The sequence below is a fragment of the Mustela lutreola genome, chromosome 7 (genome assembly GCF_030435805.1).
Source record: "Mustela lutreola isolate mMusLut2 chromosome 7, mMusLut2.pri, whole genome shotgun sequence".
NCBI classification, from domain to species: Eukaryota; Metazoa; Chordata; class Mammalia; order Carnivora; family Mustelidae; genus Mustela; species Mustela lutreola.
This window is the reverse complement of record NC_081296.1, coordinates 17,661,407-17,679,544: the sequence shown is the minus strand read 5'-3', so window position 1 is coordinate 17,679,544 and position 18,138 is coordinate 17,661,407.

Genomic DNA, 18,138 nt, shown 5'->3' with positions numbered 1-18,138 from the left:
TGTGGACATAGGGAGTTAGAGAGGAGAAGGGAGGTGGGGGAAATTGGAAGGGGAGGTGAACCATGAGAGACTATGGACTCTGAAAAACAATCTGAGGGTTTTGAAGGGGCGGGGGGTTGGGAGGTGGGGGTACCAGGTGGTGGGTATTATAGAGCGCACTGCTTGCATGGAGCACTGGGTGTGGTGCAAAAAGAATGAATACTGTTATGCTGAAAATAAATAAAAAAATAAATTAAAAAAAATTAGTTTTTCGTAAACTGCAAAAAAAGAAAAGCACTCCCATTTATAGCGTACACTTTATGGTTGACAAAGCATGTGGCAACAATAAAAATAATGATGGGTTACCGTTACAATTCATAGAAAAGGAGGTACAGGGAAATTGAATGAAAGGGAATAACAAAGTAGGTTCATAAGTCAATCTTCCTTGTAAAAAAATTAACCTGAAAGTGCGTTTCTGCCACCTCTCTCCTGTTTAATATCATAAAGATTGACCACGATACATGAATTATAGTTCGGGGTTTTGAAAAGCATAATAGCGTTATACCAACACTTGAGCTTTTATTTATTTATTTATTTATTTATTTATTTATTTATTTTTTCTAACAAGATAGCTCGATTTGATATGCGGTTCCTGACAACCAACCTCAGAAATAATTCCATCTTCATGAGAAGTCAGAAAGAACCACAAACCAAACCTCAAAATAGATTCAAAGAGAAAATACTCTTTAAAAAAAGTTCCCTTCCTGGGGCACCCGAGTGGCTCAGTGAGTTAAAGCCTCTGCGTTTGGCTCAGGTCATGATCCTAGGGTCCTGGGATTGAGCCCCATGTCAGGCTCTCTGCTCAGCGGGGAGCCTGCTTCCACCTCTCTCTCTGCCTGCTCTCTGCCTACTTGTGATCTCTGTCTGTCAAATAAATAAATAAAATCTTAAAAAAAATTTTTCCCTTTCTATCAGAAGCAGACCAAAGAGAAGTGTATCCTCCCACTAACAAATTCCCCAGAAAGCTTCATCTAAAAGGTTGTAGTTTCTTCAGACACCCAGCAGGACCTTCTTCTCTGGGCCTGGTATTTCTTCAATGGCCTATTCCAGAGAATAAGACACTAAACTACTGAGCGCCATGGGCCTCAGAACCACAAAAGAGATGATGAGGGGCACAAAGCACACCTCTGGTCACCAAGAGGGTATGGAAACGTTTGCTGCTTTTCTGCATTTTTCAAAGCTGAGTTTTTAGCTGGAGGCCGCTCCTTTATGATAACTTGCTGATACTGTATAGTAAAAGCTATTATATGACAAACCACTTCCTATTTTGCATTCTCATGTGCCAAGACAGACACGGATTATTTAAAACCCTGAAGAAAGTGCTGTTGCATTTAAATTGCCTGTAACCTTCGTGTAATAGATTTATGATTGATGATAGATTTAGTTAAAATATAACTATTTTAAATATTTACTCTCGGTAAACGATTTCAACCTATGCTCATTTAAGTAACTTGGTGCATAATCCCTTTTCTATTAAACCGTAGTGCAAGGACCAATGCCACATTTCCGAGAGAACCCCAAGCTATTTTTCTAGAATGGCCGTATGCATATATATCAGGCGTCCTCTTTTCACTCCCTTTGTGGAGCACCTACCCTGGAGGTCATGTAATAACCAATGGCCAAAAAACAAACAAAAAACCCAAACATCCAGGTCGAAGTTATTCACCGGTGCCATCATGCAACGGCGGACCCTGCCTGGAGACCAGGAGACTGCTCAAACAGATCAACGGCAGGCATCTAAGCCCAGGCCTGTGCTGGGGAAGCCGGTCCCCCGCTTCCCGCGCAATCAGGAAGCCAGCAAACTGACCCAAGAGTGCAGCCAGGGTTTAGGACTGATGATCTTTTCCCAGCCAGGCCGCGGGCGGACACCTGCTCGGGAAGCCAGGCTAGGAGGCCACCCAGCGCCGGCGCTGGCGACGCTCGCAGCCCCCGGGGCTTCGCCCCGCACCCCAGCCGGGGCCCGCGCCTCAGGAGGGAGGGGGGCGGGGGCGGCGCGGAGAAGGGGCTTTGCTAATTGCCAAAGCGGGAAGTGAGCTAGCAGAGGTCGAGGCGGAGAGTCTGGGAGGAGGTGGAGGGGCTGGCGGAGGAGGGGCGCGCAGCACCGCCGTGCTGTGCTGCGGCCCAGTCGGGACTGCAGGACCCGCCAGACTCGCCGCCCGTGGGCTCCCGGGCTCCAGCCCAGCCTCGGAGGCCGCGCCCTCCCGCTCCGGCTGCGGCTTCCCCTTCCCGCCCCATGGCTTCTCCAGACGACCCTCTGCGCGCAGGTAAAGTGGCACCGAGCCGCGCCCTCACCTGGAGAGGGAAGCTCGAGCCGTGAGCTCCCCGGGGTGTTGGGGCCCAGCCTCCCGCGACCCCCGGGGCACCGGGACCACCCCGGACGCCGCGCCGCACCCGGGTCAGCACGGGCTAGGGCTGGGGACGGCGCCGCGACAGGTGCCCCCCGCCCCCGCCAGCGGGCGCGCTAGCCCCCATCGTTCGGCACCCCCACGCGCGTGTGCTGAGGACCCCCTTCCCTCGTCTCCCGCCGACCCCGCCGCTTTTGTTCTAGACTTGGGATCCCAGGTGGAAACTAGTCCCTCAGACCTCCCTGGCAGCAAGGAGCGCAGGGAGGGATTCTCGGTTTGTCTGCCCTGGCTCTTCCTCTCTCCCCACTCACATGCCTTCTGGCGTCCCTTTCCTCTCCTCATTTTCACTTTTATTAAGTGGTTTTGTTCTGCATGTTGACCCGCAGAGCTATTTCATGAACGAATATACACGAAGCCGAGTCGGAGCCCACCTGTGAGAGCCCACCTGTAGAGGCCTGTCATTAGAATGGTCTCTGGTTCTAGCCTCAGTTCAGAATACTGCGTGTACCTGAGGACCGAGTCCAGATGTTTCTTTCATCTCTGACTTGACTTTGAAATCCTCCTCAGACTTCAGCTTCCAGGATTTCTCCCGGCCTTGCTCTCCCACCGTCTTGGTGGCGATCCGCCATGAGTGTTGAAAACAGGAATGAATGAATGATATATACCCCCAGATCGCTGGGGCTTTTTCTTGTTTTGCTGAGGTTGGAAAGGCTTGGGAGAGACCCCCCTGTACGCAAATACAGAGCTGCATGCAATTGTTTAGATAAACGTGTTCCCCACTTAATTGCTTGGGCATTGAACATTTCGCCCTTAACCTGTGGCTTGAGCAGTTAGGAGGAGACAATCTGGAGGTGAATCAGAAGATGGCTGAATCCACATGGTGGTGGGCTGGGTTTGGGAGATTTTCCTGGAGATTCAAAAGGAAGATCTAACTTCTTCCAGTGGGGAGTGGTAAACATTTTATCGATGGGAGATGGAAAATAAATTGTCTGGTTAACCTTTCCCTCCCCCTCAAAACCCATTATTTGAAAAAACAAAAAGGGAAGTGAAGGGAGAAATCCTCCCACTCCCATCCCCACTCACCTCCATAGCCACCTCCTCTTCCAAGGACCTAACAGACAAGGTGCCAAGAAGTGTTAGGTACCAGCAGTGGTCTCAGATCTCATTCAAGGATCATGGTGAAAGGCATTCAAAGAGATTGTGGGGGCACAGGGATCCAATTAAGGGGGACAAGTTTAAGGTTTGCCTGGTCCCCTAAAAATTAATGGCACTAGAGAAGATGAGCTTTGGGAACTATAGCTTAATGGATACAACGTGTAAAAAGCTTCAGTGAGTCATGGTGGGAAGAGGCCATGAGGGCACCAAATACAGTCTTAGATGATGTTATTAACAGCACTACAGGCTCTAGATTTCCTGTGGTGGTGTTCTTGGCAAGACCAGCCTGGCCAAAGTGGATGCTCACACCTGGAACAGAGGGTCTTGGAGATCCCAGCACGTGAGGTATGATGAGAGGGTAAAATGATAGGAGGTGTCCTTTGGAAGGACTGTCTCCTTGACTTTAAAAGGGAGAACCCAAATCTGTAGGTGAAATCTTTTTGGCTACAAAGAGGGCCGAGGGCTCCTAAGGCCAAGGTCTCCTCGTCACTTGCAAAGATGTTGAAGGACATATTCAGACATTTCAAAGATGTCCTCATGTCCATCCGTTCCCACTCTGGAATTCTATCAATGAGGTGAGAGTTCCTCTAGTTGAAAAAAAGATCTAAAATGACTTCCCTTTCTCATGTAATTTCTGTAACCTCCAGGACACACCCACCTACCCCTTCCAGTGCTGTAATGAAGCCACAGCTGGTGCCAATTTGTGGAACTCGTTAAAGGCTATTCTCCCTTATATACCCCCGGACCAAGTTCCCATGCTCCCTCACCTGATTTCCTGCACTCACCTCCCACCTGGTGTGTTCACACCTGCACGTGCCTATTACCAATCCCTTTGCCAAAAGGCAGCCAGAGTGACCTTTCAAAGACCTATCAGGGGCACCTGGGTGGCTCAGTGGGTTAAGCCGCTGCCTTCGGCTCAGGTCATGATCTCAGGGTCCTGGGATCAAGTCCCGCATCGGGCTCTCTGCTCAGCAGGGAGCCTGCTTCCCTCTCTCTCTCTCTGCCTGCCTCTCTGTCTACTGTGATCTCTCTCTGTCAAATAAATAAATAAAGTCTTTAATAAAAAAAAAAAAAAGACCTATCAGTTCCTGGCATTTGTCTCCATAGAAATCTGCACTGATCTTCTAACAAATTCTCAGTCCTCCAAAGGCATCCATAATCCTCCCATCCGTCTCTTCCTACCCCTCCAACTGACTGATGCCTGTTCTGCCCCGTCTCTCTGCCCTTCAAGCACGCTGCCTCCTTCTTCCTGTGGAGACCCCTCATGGCGCCTGCCTCCAAGCACAGGTGATTCCCATTGATGGGAAGACCCTCTTCCTCTCCCCCATCTCCCCACTCCAGTTACTCCCACTTATTCGTGAACTCACAAGCCCCATGGTACACACTCTCCATGCAGCCTGCTCTCTCTTTTCTAGCACTGGCCTCTGTTTCTAGCTGTGGTTGTGTCACGGATGTCCCTCCCCAGCCAGCCTCCAAGCTCTCCGTCCGTTTAGCTCCAACACCTGACACAGTGCCTTGGCACGTAGTAAGCCCTGGCTAGCTCCTAAGAGCCTCACTGAGGGACTGAAAGCGTTTTAAAAATGTCACCACGTAGGCTTCAAACAGTAGGCGGAAAAAGCTTTGCCTGGATTCACATTTTAGAGACGTATTCGTCAAGTTAGATGTGTTCACTGACTTTACCTTGTAAAATTTAGAAAAAAGGACCTCTGTATCGCTTCGCATCTAACGAAGGCACATGTATACTATTAGACCACGTTATGAGCTTAATGGAAGGAGACAAGATTCTTTCACTAAGAAAATGTATAAGACTGTTGAGGTCACATGGGAGGAAATAGTCCGTTTGTTGGAGCATTGCTATCTTACTCTATCACAGCCACTAATAAAAATCTGACACGGGGTGAGTCAGAATTGTCTGTCGGAGAGGAGTTAGATCTGGCTCATGTTCGTACAGACATGAAAGCCAGGAAGGAAGAAGGAGGCTTTGAAAGCCTGGGTTGAGGAGGCGGTGTGGTTCACTGCGATGAGCTAAATGCCCAGGGCCACCGGCAGACATGCGGGCCTGTGTCCTTCCTTTGTTCTGGGGTCCGTCTTGCACCATGTAGTGAGGCTGGTGGCTGGGAGCAGCTCAGGACAGGACCCGGTGGCATCTTACCTCTCCCACCCTCCTGTGGGCTCCAGTGGGCTCCAGTGGGTTCCAGGGGACAGCCTGCCTTCCTTGCAAAGCCCAGTAGCGCTGGGAGCAGAAACTGGGACCAAAGAGTGAGCACCCTGTTTGACAAGCCGGACCAGCCACCTCTTCTTCAGATGCAGGGGGAGCCCTGGCGTGCTGACTCCTCCCTTCTCCCTTTCCTCTCTTCCTCCCTCTTCCCTTCCCCTCTCTCCTTCCCTGGTGGTGCCCTTTCCCAATTCCCACTTCATCCCTTTTCCTTTCTTACATGCCTGTCTTCTAGATTTTCTTCTCTTTCCTCCCAATTACTTCCCTTCGTCTGCATCTCCTCTTTGGTCCCTTTGTCCCCGCTCTCTGCTCCTCCTCCCCTTCCCTGGCCCCTGTTCAGCTCCATCCCGACTGCAGGCAGAGCTGGACTAACATGCTCAATCGCTAGCTCAGCCACCCTCCAGAGATGTCACTCTTTGGTGGCCACCTTCCTGACCCCCTGGTCCTTTCTCCACTTGTTCAGCTATTGCTCTGAAGTCTGAGGAGGACAGAGCGGGGCTGCTGCAGAATCAGGCCAGAGGAGAAACCAAACCATGTGTCCACACTGTCCCCCAGTACTGCTGCTCTGAGAGCTTTCGGAGTCCTCAACAGGGTTAGGATTTAGGGGCTTCTTCAGAACCGGAAGTGAAAACAGCCATAGGTCAAAAGAAAAGCTATGGCCCCCACACAAAAATAATAATCACAAATGAAAAAACTAAGTTAACTGAACAAGTGGAGAAAGGACCAGGGGGTCAGGAAGGTGGCCACCAAAGAGTGACATCTCTGGAGGGTGGCTGAGCTAGCGATTGAGCATGTTAGTCCAGCTCTGCCTGCAGTCGGGATGGAGCTGAACAGGGGCCAGGGAAGGGGAGGAGGAGCAGAGAGCGGGGACAAAGGGACCAAAGAGGAGATGCAGACGAAGGGAAGTAATTGGGAGGAAAGAGAAGAAAATCTAGAAGACAGGCATGTAAGAAAGGAAAAGGGATGAAGTGGGAATTGGGAAAGGGCACCACCAGGGAAGGAGAGAGGGGAAGGGAAGAGGGAGGAAGAGAGGAAAGGGAGAAGGGAGGAGTCAGCACGCCAGGGCTCCCCCTGCATCTGAAGAAGAGGTGGCTGGTCCGGCTTGTCAAACAGGGTGCTCACTCTTTGGTCCCAGTTTCTGCTCCCAGCGCTACTGGGCTTTGCAAGGAAGGCAGGCTGTCCCCTGGAACCCACTGGAGCCCACTGGAGCCCACAGGAGGGTGGGAGAGGTAAGATGCCACCGGGTCCTGTCCTGAGCTGCTCCCAGCCACCAGCCTCACTACATGGTGCAAGACGGACCCCAGAACAAAGGAAGGACACAGGCCCGCATGTCTGCCGGTGGCCCTGGGCATTTAGCTCATCGCAGTGAACCACACCGCCTCCTCAACCCAGGCTTTCAAAGCCTCCTTCTTCCTTCCTGGCTTTCATGTCTGTACGAACATGAGCCAGATCTAACTCCTCTCCGACAGACAATTCTGACTCACCCCGTGTCAGATTTTTATTAGTGGCTGTGATAGAGTAAGATAGCAATGCTCCAACAAACGGACTATTTCCTCCCATGTGACCTCAACAGTCTTATACATTTTCTTAGTGAAAGAATCTTGTCTCCTTCCATTAAGCTCATAACGTGGTCTAATAGTATACATGTGCCTTCGTTAGATGCGAAGCGATACAGAGGTCCTTTTTTCTAAATTTTACAAGGTAAAGTCAGTGAACACATCTAACTTGACGAATACGTCTCTAAAATGTGAATCCAGGCAAAGCTTTTTCCGCCTACTGTTTGAAGCCTACGTGGTGACATTTTTAAAACGCTTTCAGTCCCTCAGTGAGGCTCTTAGGAGCTAGCCAGGGCTTACTACGTGCCAAGGCACTGTGTCAGGTGTTGGAGCTAAACGGACGGAGAGCTTGGAGGCTGGCTGGGGAGGGACATCCGTGACACAACCACAGCTAGAAACAGAGGCCAGTGCTAGAAAAGAGAGAGCAGGCTGCATGGAGAGTGTGTACCATGGGGCTTGTGAGTTCACGAATAAGTGGGAGTAACTGGAGTGGGGAGATGGGGGAGAGGAAGAGGGTCTTCCCATCAATGGGAATCACCTGTGCTTGGAGGCAGGCGCCATGAGGGGTCTCCACAGGAAGAAGGAGGCAGCGTGCTTGAAGGGCAGAGAGACGGGGCAGAACAGGCATCAGTCAGTTGGAGGGGTAGGAAGAGACGGATGGGAGGATTATGGATGCCTTTGGAGGACTGAGAATTTGTTAGAAGATCAGTGCAGATTTCTATGGAGACAAATGCCAGGAACTGATAGGTCTTTTTTTTTTTTTTTATTAAAGACTTTATTTATTTATTTGACAGAGAGAGATCACAGTAGACAGAGAGGCAGGCAGAGAGAGAGAGAGGGAAGCAGGCTCCCTGCTGAGCAGAGAGCCCGATGCGGGACTTGATCCCAGGACCCTGAGATCATGACCTGAGCCGAAGGCAGCGGCTTAACCCACTGAGCCACCCAGGTGCCCCTGATAGGTCTTTGAAAGGTCACTCTGGCTGCCTTTTGGCAAAGGGATTGGTAATAGGCACGTGCAGGTGTGAACACACCAGGTGGGAGGTGAGTGCAGGAAATCAGGTGAGGGAGCATGGGAACTTGGTCCGGGGGTATATAAGGGAGAATAGCCTTTAACGAGTTCCACAAATTGGCACCAGCTGTGGCTTCATTACAGCACTGGAAGGGGTAGGTGGGTGTGTCCTGGAGGTTACAGAAATTACATGAGAAAGGGAAGTCATTTTAGATCTTTTTTTCAACTAGAGGAACTCTCACCTCATTGATAGAATTCCAGAGTGGGAACGGATGGACATGAGGACATCTTTGAAATGTCTGAATATGTCCTTCAACATCTTTGCAAGTGACGAGGAGACCTTGGCCTTAGGAGCCCTCGGCCCTCTTTGTAGCCAAAAAGATTTCACCTACAGATTTGGGTTCTCCCTTTTAAAGTCAAGGAGACAGTCCTTCCAAAGGACACCTCCTATCATTTTACCCTCTCATCATACCTCACGTGCTGGGATCTCCAAGACCCTCTGTTCCAGGTGTGAGCATCCACTTTGGCCAGGCTGGTCTTGCCAAGAACACCACCACAGGAAATCTAGAGCCTGTAGTGCTGTTAATAACATCATCTAAGACTGTATTTGGTGCCCTCATGGCCTCTTCCCACCATGACTCACTGAAGCTTTTTACACGTTGTATCCATTAAGCTATAGTTCCCAAAGCTCATCTTCTCTAGTGCCATTAATTTTTAGGGGACCAGGCAAACCTTAAACTTGTCCCCCTTAATTGGATCCCTGTGCCCCCACAATCTCTTTGAATGCCTTTCACCATGATCCTTGAATGAGATCTGAGACCACTGCTGGTACCTAACACTTCTTGGCACCTTGTCTGTTAGGTCCTTGGAAGAGGAGGTGGCTATGGAGGTGAGTGGGGATGGGAGTGGGAGGATTTCTCCCTTCACTTCCCTTTTTGTTTTTTCAAATAATGGGTTTTGAGGGGGAGGGAAAGGTTAACCAGACAATTTATTTTCCATCTCCCATCGATAAAATGTTTACCACTCCCCACTGGAAGAAGTTAGATCTTCCTTTTGAATCTCCAGGAAAATCTCCCAAACCCAGCCCACCACCATGTGGATTCAGCCATCTTCTGATTCACCTCCAGATTGTCTCCTCCTAACTGCTCAAGCCACAGGTTAAGGGCGAAATGTTCAATGCCCAAGCAATTAAGTGGGGAACACGTTTATCTAAACAATTGCATGCAGCTCTGTATTTGCGTACAGGGGGGTCTCTCCCAAGCCTTTCCAACCTCAGCAAAACAAGAAAAAGCCCCAGCGATCTGGGGGTATATATCATTCATTCATTCCTGTTTTCAACACTCATGGCGGATCGCCACCAAGACGGTGGGAGAGCAAGGCCGGGAGAAATCCTGGAAGCTGAAGTCTGAGGAGGATTTCAAAGTCAAGTCAGAGATGAAAGAAACATCTGGACTCGGTCCTCAGGTACACGCAGTATTCTGAACTGAGGCTAGAACCAGAGACCATTCTAATGACAGGCCTCTACAGGTGGGCTCTCACAGGTGGGCTCCGACTCGGCTTCGTGTATATTCGTTCATGAAATAGCTCTGCGGGTCAACATGCAGAACAAAACCACTTAATAAAAGTGAAAATGAGGAGAGGAAAGGGACGCCAGAAGGCATGTGAGTGGGGAGAGAGGAAGAGCCAGGGCAGACAAACCGAGAATCCCTCCCTGCGCTCCTTGCTGCCAGGGAGGTCTGAGGGACTAGTTTCCACCTGGGATCCCAAGTCTAGAACAAAAGCGGCGGGGTCGGCGGGAGACGAGGGAAGGGGGTCCTCAGCACACGCGCGTGGGGGTGCCGAACGATGGGGGCTAGCGCGCCCGCTGGCGGGGGCGGGGGGCACCTGTCGCGGCGCCGTCCCCAGCCCTAGCCCGTGCTGACCCGGGTGCGGCGCGGCGTCCGGGGTGGTCCCGGTGCCCCGGGGGTCGCGGGAGGCTGGGCCCCAACACCCCGGGGAGCTCACGGCTCGAGCTTCCCTCTCCAGGTGAGGGCGCGGCTCGGTGCCACTTTACCTGCGCGCAGAGGGTCGTCTGGAGAAGCCATGGGGCGGGAAGGGGAAGCCGCAGCCGGAGCGGGAGGGCGCGGCCTCCGAGGCTGGGCTGGAGCCCGGGAGCCCACGGGCGGCGAGTCTGGCGGGTCCTGCAGTCCCGACTGGGCCGCAGCACAGCACGGCGGTGCTGCGCGCCCCTCCTCCGCCAGCCCCTCCACCTCCTCCCAGACTCTCCGCCTCGACCTCTGCTAGCTCACTTCCCGCTTTGGCAATTAGCAAAGCCCCTTCTCCGCGCCGCCCCCGCCCCCCTCCCTCCTGAGGCGCGGGCCCCGGCTGGGGTGCGGGGCGAAGCCCCGGGGGCTGCGAGCGTCGCCAGCGCCGGCGCTGGGTGGCCTCCTAGCCTGGCTCCCCGAGCAGGTGTCCGCCCGCGGCCTGGCTGGGAAAAGATCATCAGTCCTAAACCCTGGCTGCACTCTTGGGTCAGTTTGCTGGCTTCCTGATTGCGCGGGAAGCGGGGGACCGGCTTCCCCAGCACAGGCCTGGGCTTAGATGCCTGCCGTTGATCTGTTTGAGCAGTCTCCTGGTCTCCAGGCAGGGTCCGCCGTTGCATGATGGCACCGGTGAATAACTTCGACCTGGATGTTTGGGTTTTTTGTTTGTTTTTTGGCCATTGGTTATTACATGACCTCCAGGGTAGGTGCTCCACAAAGGGAGTGAAAAGAGGACGCCTGATATATATGCATACGGCCATTCTAGAAAAATAGCTTGGGGTTCTCTCGGAAATGTGGCATTGGTCCTTGCACTACGGTTTAATAGAAAAGGGATTATGCACCAAGTTACTTAAATGAGCATAGGTTGAAATCGTTTACCGAGAGTAAATATTTAAAATAGTTATATTTTAACTAAATCTATCATCAATCATAAATCTATTACACGAAGGTTACAGGCAATTTAAATGCAACAGCACTTTCTTCAGGGTTTTAAATAATCCGTGTCTGTCTTGGCACATGAGAATGCAAAATAGGAAGTGGTTTGTCATATAATAGCTTTTACTATACAGTATCAGCAAGTTATCATAAAGGAGCGGCCTCCAGCTAAAAACTCAGCTTTGAAAAATGCAGAAAAGCAGCAAACGTTTCCATACCCTCTTGGTGACCAGAGGTGTGCTTTGTGCCCCTCATCATCTCTTTTGTGGTTCTGAGGCCCATGGCGCTCAGTAGTTTAGTGTCTTATTCTCTGGAATAGGCCATTGAAGAAATACCAGGGCCAGAGAAGAAGGTCCTGCTGGGTGTCTGAAGAAACTACAACCTTTTAGATGAAGCTTTCTGGGGAATTTGTTAGTGGGAGGATACACTTCTCTTTGGTCTGCTTCTGATAGAAAGGGAAAAATTTTTTTTAAGATTTTATTTATTTATTTGACAGACAGAGATCACAAGTAGGCAGAGAGCAGGCAGAGAGAGAGGTGGAAGCAGGCTCCCCGCTGAGCAGAGAGCCTGACATGGGGCTCAATCCCAGGACCCTAGGATCATGACCTGAGCCAAACGCAGAGGCTTTAACTCACTGAGCCACTCGGGTGCCCCAGGAAGGGAACTTTTTTTAAAGAGTATTTTCTCTTTGAATCTATTTTGAGGTTTGGTTTGTGGTTCTTTCTGACTTCTCATGAAGATGGAATTATTTCTGAGGTTGGTTGTCAGGAACCGCATATCAAATCGAGCTATCTTGTTAGAAAAAATAAATAAATAAATAAATAAATAAATAAATAAAAGCTCAAGTGTTGGTATAACGCTATTATGCTTTTCAAAACCCCGAACTATAATTCATGTATCGTGGTCAATCTTTATGATATTAAACAGGAGAGAGGTGGCAGAAACGCACTTTCAGGTTAATTTTTTTACAAGGAAGATTGACTTATGAACCTACTTTGTTATTCCCTTTCATTCAATTTCCCTGTACCTCCTTTTCTATGAATTGTAACGGTAACCCATCATTATTTTTATTGTTGCCACATGCTTTGTCAACCATAAAGTGTACGCTATAAATGGGAGTGCTTTTCTTTTTTTGCAGTTTACGAAAAACTAATTTTTTTAATTTATTTTTTTATTTATTTTCAGCATAACAGTATTCATTCTTTTTGCACCACACCCAGTGCTCCATGCAAGCAGTGCGCTCTATAATACCCACCACCTGGTACCCCCACCTCCCAACCCCCCGCCCCTTCAAAACCCTCAGATTGTTTTTCAGAGTCCATAGTCTCTCATGGTTCACCTCCCCTTCCAATTTCCCCCACCTCCCTTCTCCTCTCTAACTCCCTATGTCCACGAAAAACTAATTTAAAAGCATTCATCCACCAGAGTACCCAAAGGGCTCCCATATAAACTATCTGTCATTACATTATGTCATTCTGCTTTCGCTTCTATTGCTGTCCAAACAATATTTTAAAACATTCTTTAAAATGGGCCTTTTTAACAAGATTTTTACAAAATATTTTATTTATTCATTTGTCAGAGAGATAGCACAAGCAGAGGGAGAGGCAGGCAGAGTGGGAAGCAGGCTCCTGGTAAGCAAGAAGCCCGATGGGGGACTCGATCCCAGGATGCTGGGATTATGACCTGAGCTGGAGGTAGACAATTAACCAACTGAGCCATCCATGTGTCCCTGAAATGGGCATTTTTGACATTTCCTGATAGCACCTACACACTCATGAATCTCAGACTCATGATATATGGGGCTAATGGACTTGACAATCATGGAGTCAAGCATGCTGGATTTGACTCACGGGCCTGTCACTGTGAATTTGGGTGGGTTTATATGTACCCAAGCATGTAAGAATTTGCAGGATTGTGACAGTTCAGTGGTATAATGTATACATAAAAATACCTAAACCAGTGTCTCTCACAAAGTAGGTACAAATATACCAGCTCCCTTCCTGCCTTCATTCTGTCCTTGGAATTCCGTCCCTTGGGGGAAGTTCCTACTGCCTTTGTTATAAGAAATGAATGATATTTACTACACTGTTGGTGCATAGCATGGATCAATACATTGAGTGATAGTATTAACATACTTCTTGAACTGCCCATTGCCCCCAAGCACCAAATAAAATGTCTTGCTCTGGGGAAACCAAAGTGAGAGGTCCCCAACTTTCAGGAGTTATGGACAGGAGAGAGATGCAAATACTGTGTCAGTGTAGAACCAGGGTAACTAATGTTTAAACCAGGAAGAGAATGTGTGTGGAAGAAAGGCACTGATGATGTATAAAGCCATTTGGCTGGGTGGTGACTACCCTCAGACTGACAATTTGCCATGAAAGCTTCCAGGCAAATTTCAGATCTTTATTAGTGACAATATGGCTGTAGCCTTAAGGGGAAGAAAAAAACCAAAAACCAAAACACACATACACACAAACTGTTGGCCTTGTGTCTTTTCACAAATAATGACAGTTATCAGAAATTTTATCTTTAAATGGGGAAAACAGCAACTGAAAATGTATTTCATTTGATTCATCACAGAATATGGTGTTTTTGTTCATTTCACACCATTTTTGTTAAGTTTTATTTAAATTAATGCAATCTGAGATAAAATGTTAATATTCCTGAGGGTACGGACATTGTATACAAATGAACCCAGCTAAGTGGGCTCCTGGACAGGGTCTGATCTATTTATAAAAGTAGCTGGAGCTAAGTGTCTTGTTCCAGAACAAGACAACACCTTCCCTCCGTTGCATTTGCCTTCTACAGCCTAAGTGGGAGTTAATATGTTCACGTGTCTCCTTAAATTTTGTCCAGAGTGTGTTAAAGCAGTCATAGGGGACCTGGGTGGTTTTGCCGGCTGCCTTCTCATAACAATGGCCCAGTTTTCTCCTGGAGAATCAACGTTCCCGCTTTCAGTCCATGCAGTTAGGCGGCGGCAACTTCACCCTGGCTCCTGACTCTAGCAGTTGGCACGTCACCCACTAATGGCCTTTGAGAACATCACTGAGTGAGCCGTGAGTTTAGTCGATGCACGAGAACTTTGCTGGGTCGGTGAGGAGGTGGGTCTCTGAATAACTAGCCCGAGATCTACTTGTGTGTGGTGGAACAAATGAGCAGAGTGGTGTGTTGGCCAGAGTGCTCATCCTAGAGAGCCCTTAATGCCAGACAAAAGCATTTGAGACTATTTTTTTTTCAGGCAACAGGAAGCCAGGAAGCTAGTTTTGAAAAGCAGCACATGAAAATTGGTGTTTTTGGAGGATTAGTCGGGCAGCTGTGTGTAGGATAGGGTGGAGGGAGGAGAGAACGCAATCCCTGAGTGCATTTAATCTTTATGATGCACTGTAATTTATTATGAAGTTGAATTTGCATCCTTATCCAAACGTGAGGGAAACTCCTGTCCAAAACTGTAAATGTTTTTTGGTTACCTTTTTTTTTAAATATTATATTTATTTATATGACACAGAGAGAGATCACAAGCAGGCAGAGAGGCAGGCAGAAAGAGAGAGAGAGATGCAGGCTCCAGGCTGAGCAGAGAGACTGATGCAGGGCTGGATCCCAGGACCCTGAGATCATGACCTGAGCCAAAGGCAGAGGCTTAACCCGCTGAGCCACCCAGGTGCCCCTAAACATGAATAATTCTTAAAGGTTTCTCTACTCACTTATATAGAAGCCCTTTTCCAAACAGAAGATTAAATCTCTCTTGGCTACTCCTATCAGCTTATTTTGAATTCTTTTCCATCCAGAAGCATGAACTAGAAAACCACAGTTTTTACACAGTGTTTGGTTTTCCACCAAGAGAATCACATAATTTGTGGTGATTCAGTGTGGTGTGTTGCTAAAAGCATTTCCAATGCTGCGGATACCAGAGGGCGGTGCAGAGAGGTAAGGAAACAGGAGAAAAGTTATGGCTCTCTAATGAGCACTTTATTCTAGAATTTTCCTCCAGCCTTGGGAGCTCACCACTCACAAGTGTGTGCTGGTGCCTTGATCTCATGGGCCACAGTGCTCAGCATCTTCCAGCTGCTTTTTTAGTGAATACATATGTAACAATTGATTTCTTGCTCTGGACTTTGAGAGAAAAATCTGTTCAGAGGGATGGACTTTATATATATATTTTAAAGATTTTATTTATTTATTTGACAGACAGAGATCACAAGTACGCAGAGAGGCAGGCAGAGAGAGTGGGAGAAGCAGGTTCCCCCCTGAGCAGAGAGGCTCTGATGCAGGGCTTGATCCCAGAACCCTGGGATCATGACCTGAGTCGAAGGCAGAGACCCACTGAGCCTCCCAGGTGCCCCTGGACTTGCTATATTAAAACCTGAACCCCAACTATCTAAAGTCAGCCAGAGGAGATTTTGTTGTTTCTGCTGTTAGAAGAGAATAGAGAAGAAAACCCGGTGTTGTCAGTGACAAGCTAAAGCTTGTATGGTAAGCACCCCACAGTTTAGTTTCCTGCGTTGTGTATCCCCAGAATGTGGAACACAGGCTCAGGTTGCTGACTTGGATATCTACTAGGTCATCCATCATTAAATAAGCTATTTTAACAACTTGTCTTTTAGAATTTATTCTGAGCTGAGACAATAAGGTAGGCTTAGGTCCAAGTGAGTCAACTGAGAAACTATTAGAACATAAGTGAGTTCATTTTGGAGGAGAGAGAAAGCTCAACAAATGGAACCCCAACAGCTTTCTTATAGACCAGCAATAACCAAAGGGGGAGGGGAAACAATCCCATTTACAGTAGCAAATAAAGGGGCTCCTGGGTGGCTCAGTGGGTTAGGCTCAGGTCATGGTCTCAGGGTCCTGGGATTGAGCCCTGCATCAGGCTCTCTGCTCAGCGGGGAGCCTGCTTCTCCCTCTCTCTTTCTCTGCCTATTTGTGATTTCTCTCTCCATTAAATGAACAAGATTTATTTAAAAAATTTATACAGTAGCAAATAAAGCTATAAATTTACTGGAGATAAATTTAATAACATTGTTTAAAAACTGCAAGAACTGAGATGCCTGGGTGGTGCAGTTGGTAAGCACCTGACTCTTGGTTTTTGGCACCAGTCGTGATCTTGGGGTCGTGAGATTGACCCCCACAAAGGGCTCTGTGCTCAGCACGGAGTCTGCTTGGGACTCTTTCTCCCTCTGCCTTTAAAATAATAAGTAAATCTTAAAAAAAAATTGCATGAACTACAGAGCTTTCCTGAAAGCCATAAAAAGGAAATCTGACTAAAGAGAAAGCTATACCAGGTTAATAGGCAAGAAGCATCAATACTGGGGCCCCAGGGTGGCTCAGTATATTAAGCATCTGCCTTTGGCTCAGGCCATAATCCCAGTGCCCTGGGATCTTGCCCGGGAACAGGCACCTGGCTCAGTCTGCTTCTCCCTCTCCCTCTTACCTCCAACCCCCAGCTCATGCTCTCTCTCTCTCAAACAAATAAATAAAAATCTTTTTTTTAAAACAAAGAGGCTTCAATATTATAAAGACACTCATGTTTCCCTAATGAATCTATCGAGTTAATAAAACACAATCAAGCTAATAAGATTTTCTTAGAACATGAAACTGTTTGCAAATGTATATGAGAGGGTGAATAAAAGAATTTTGAGGAAGAATAACAAAAAGGGGGGATTTGCCCTACAAGATAGCAAGATATTATAAAGCAACAGTAATTAAAACAGTTGGTGTAAAAAAAAATTAATGGGAGCAGAAAAAATTTCAAGCACAGACTCTTATATCTTTTGGGAATTTGCTGTATGACAGATATTTAAATGGTGAGGGGCACCTGGGTGGTTCAGCTGGTTAAGGGACCAACTCTTGGTTTCTCCTCAGGTCATGACCTCATGGGTCTGTGTGGTAAGCCCCACCTCAGGCTCTGTGCTCAGCAAGGATTCTGCCTGGGTTTCTCTCTTTCTGCTCCTTGTCCCACTAACATTCATGCAGGTGCACGCTCTCTCTCTCTCAAATAAATAAATCTTTAAAAAAAAAAGTGGTGAGAGGATGGGTAGTCCAAAAATAGTATTGGAATATTTGGATTGAGATGAACAATGCAATTTATATCCCTACCTCACCTTATACAGAAAAGTAAGTTTCAAACAGATTAAATATCTAACTGTAAAGCATTTAATTTTAAAATTACTAAGAAAGACTAAAATTACTAAGAAGGAGAGAATGTCTTAATAACTTCAGGAGCAGGAGAGGCTTTCTTTTTTAAAAGAAATATTTATTTATTAATTTATTTGAGAGAGAGAGAAAGAAGGGTGGGTGGGGAGAGAGAGAGAGAGTCTTAACCAGACTCTGTACTGAGTGTTGAGCCTAACGTGTGGCTGGATCTCTTGACCCTGAGACAAAAGCAAGAGTCAGTTGCTTAACTGACTGAGCCACCCCTGTGCCCCAGAAAGGCTTTCTTAAGGCCAAAAAATAAGCAGACATAAAGTCTAACTGAATATAAATTCAAATTCTGCACCAGAAAACAATTAAAAATTATAAAATGGGGATGTTTCTAGGAAAATGTTTCTATGGCTGAGGTTGAAGAGGTTGCTGCCTGTTTTCTCTTCAAGGATTTTGATGGATTCCTGTCTCACACTGAGGTCTTTCATCCATTAATTGAGGGGTTTCTGGGGAGCTGGGAGGGGAGAGATAGGGTGGCTGGGTGATGGATACTGGGTAGGGTATGTGCTGTGATGAGTGATGTGAATCATATAAGACTAATGATTCACAGACCTGTACCCCTGAAACAAATAATACGTTACATGTTAATGAAAAAGAAAAAAAAATAAAAACAAAAAATTTTAAAAAATTTATACAATAAGGGCAAACTTAGAGAAATTAACTATGT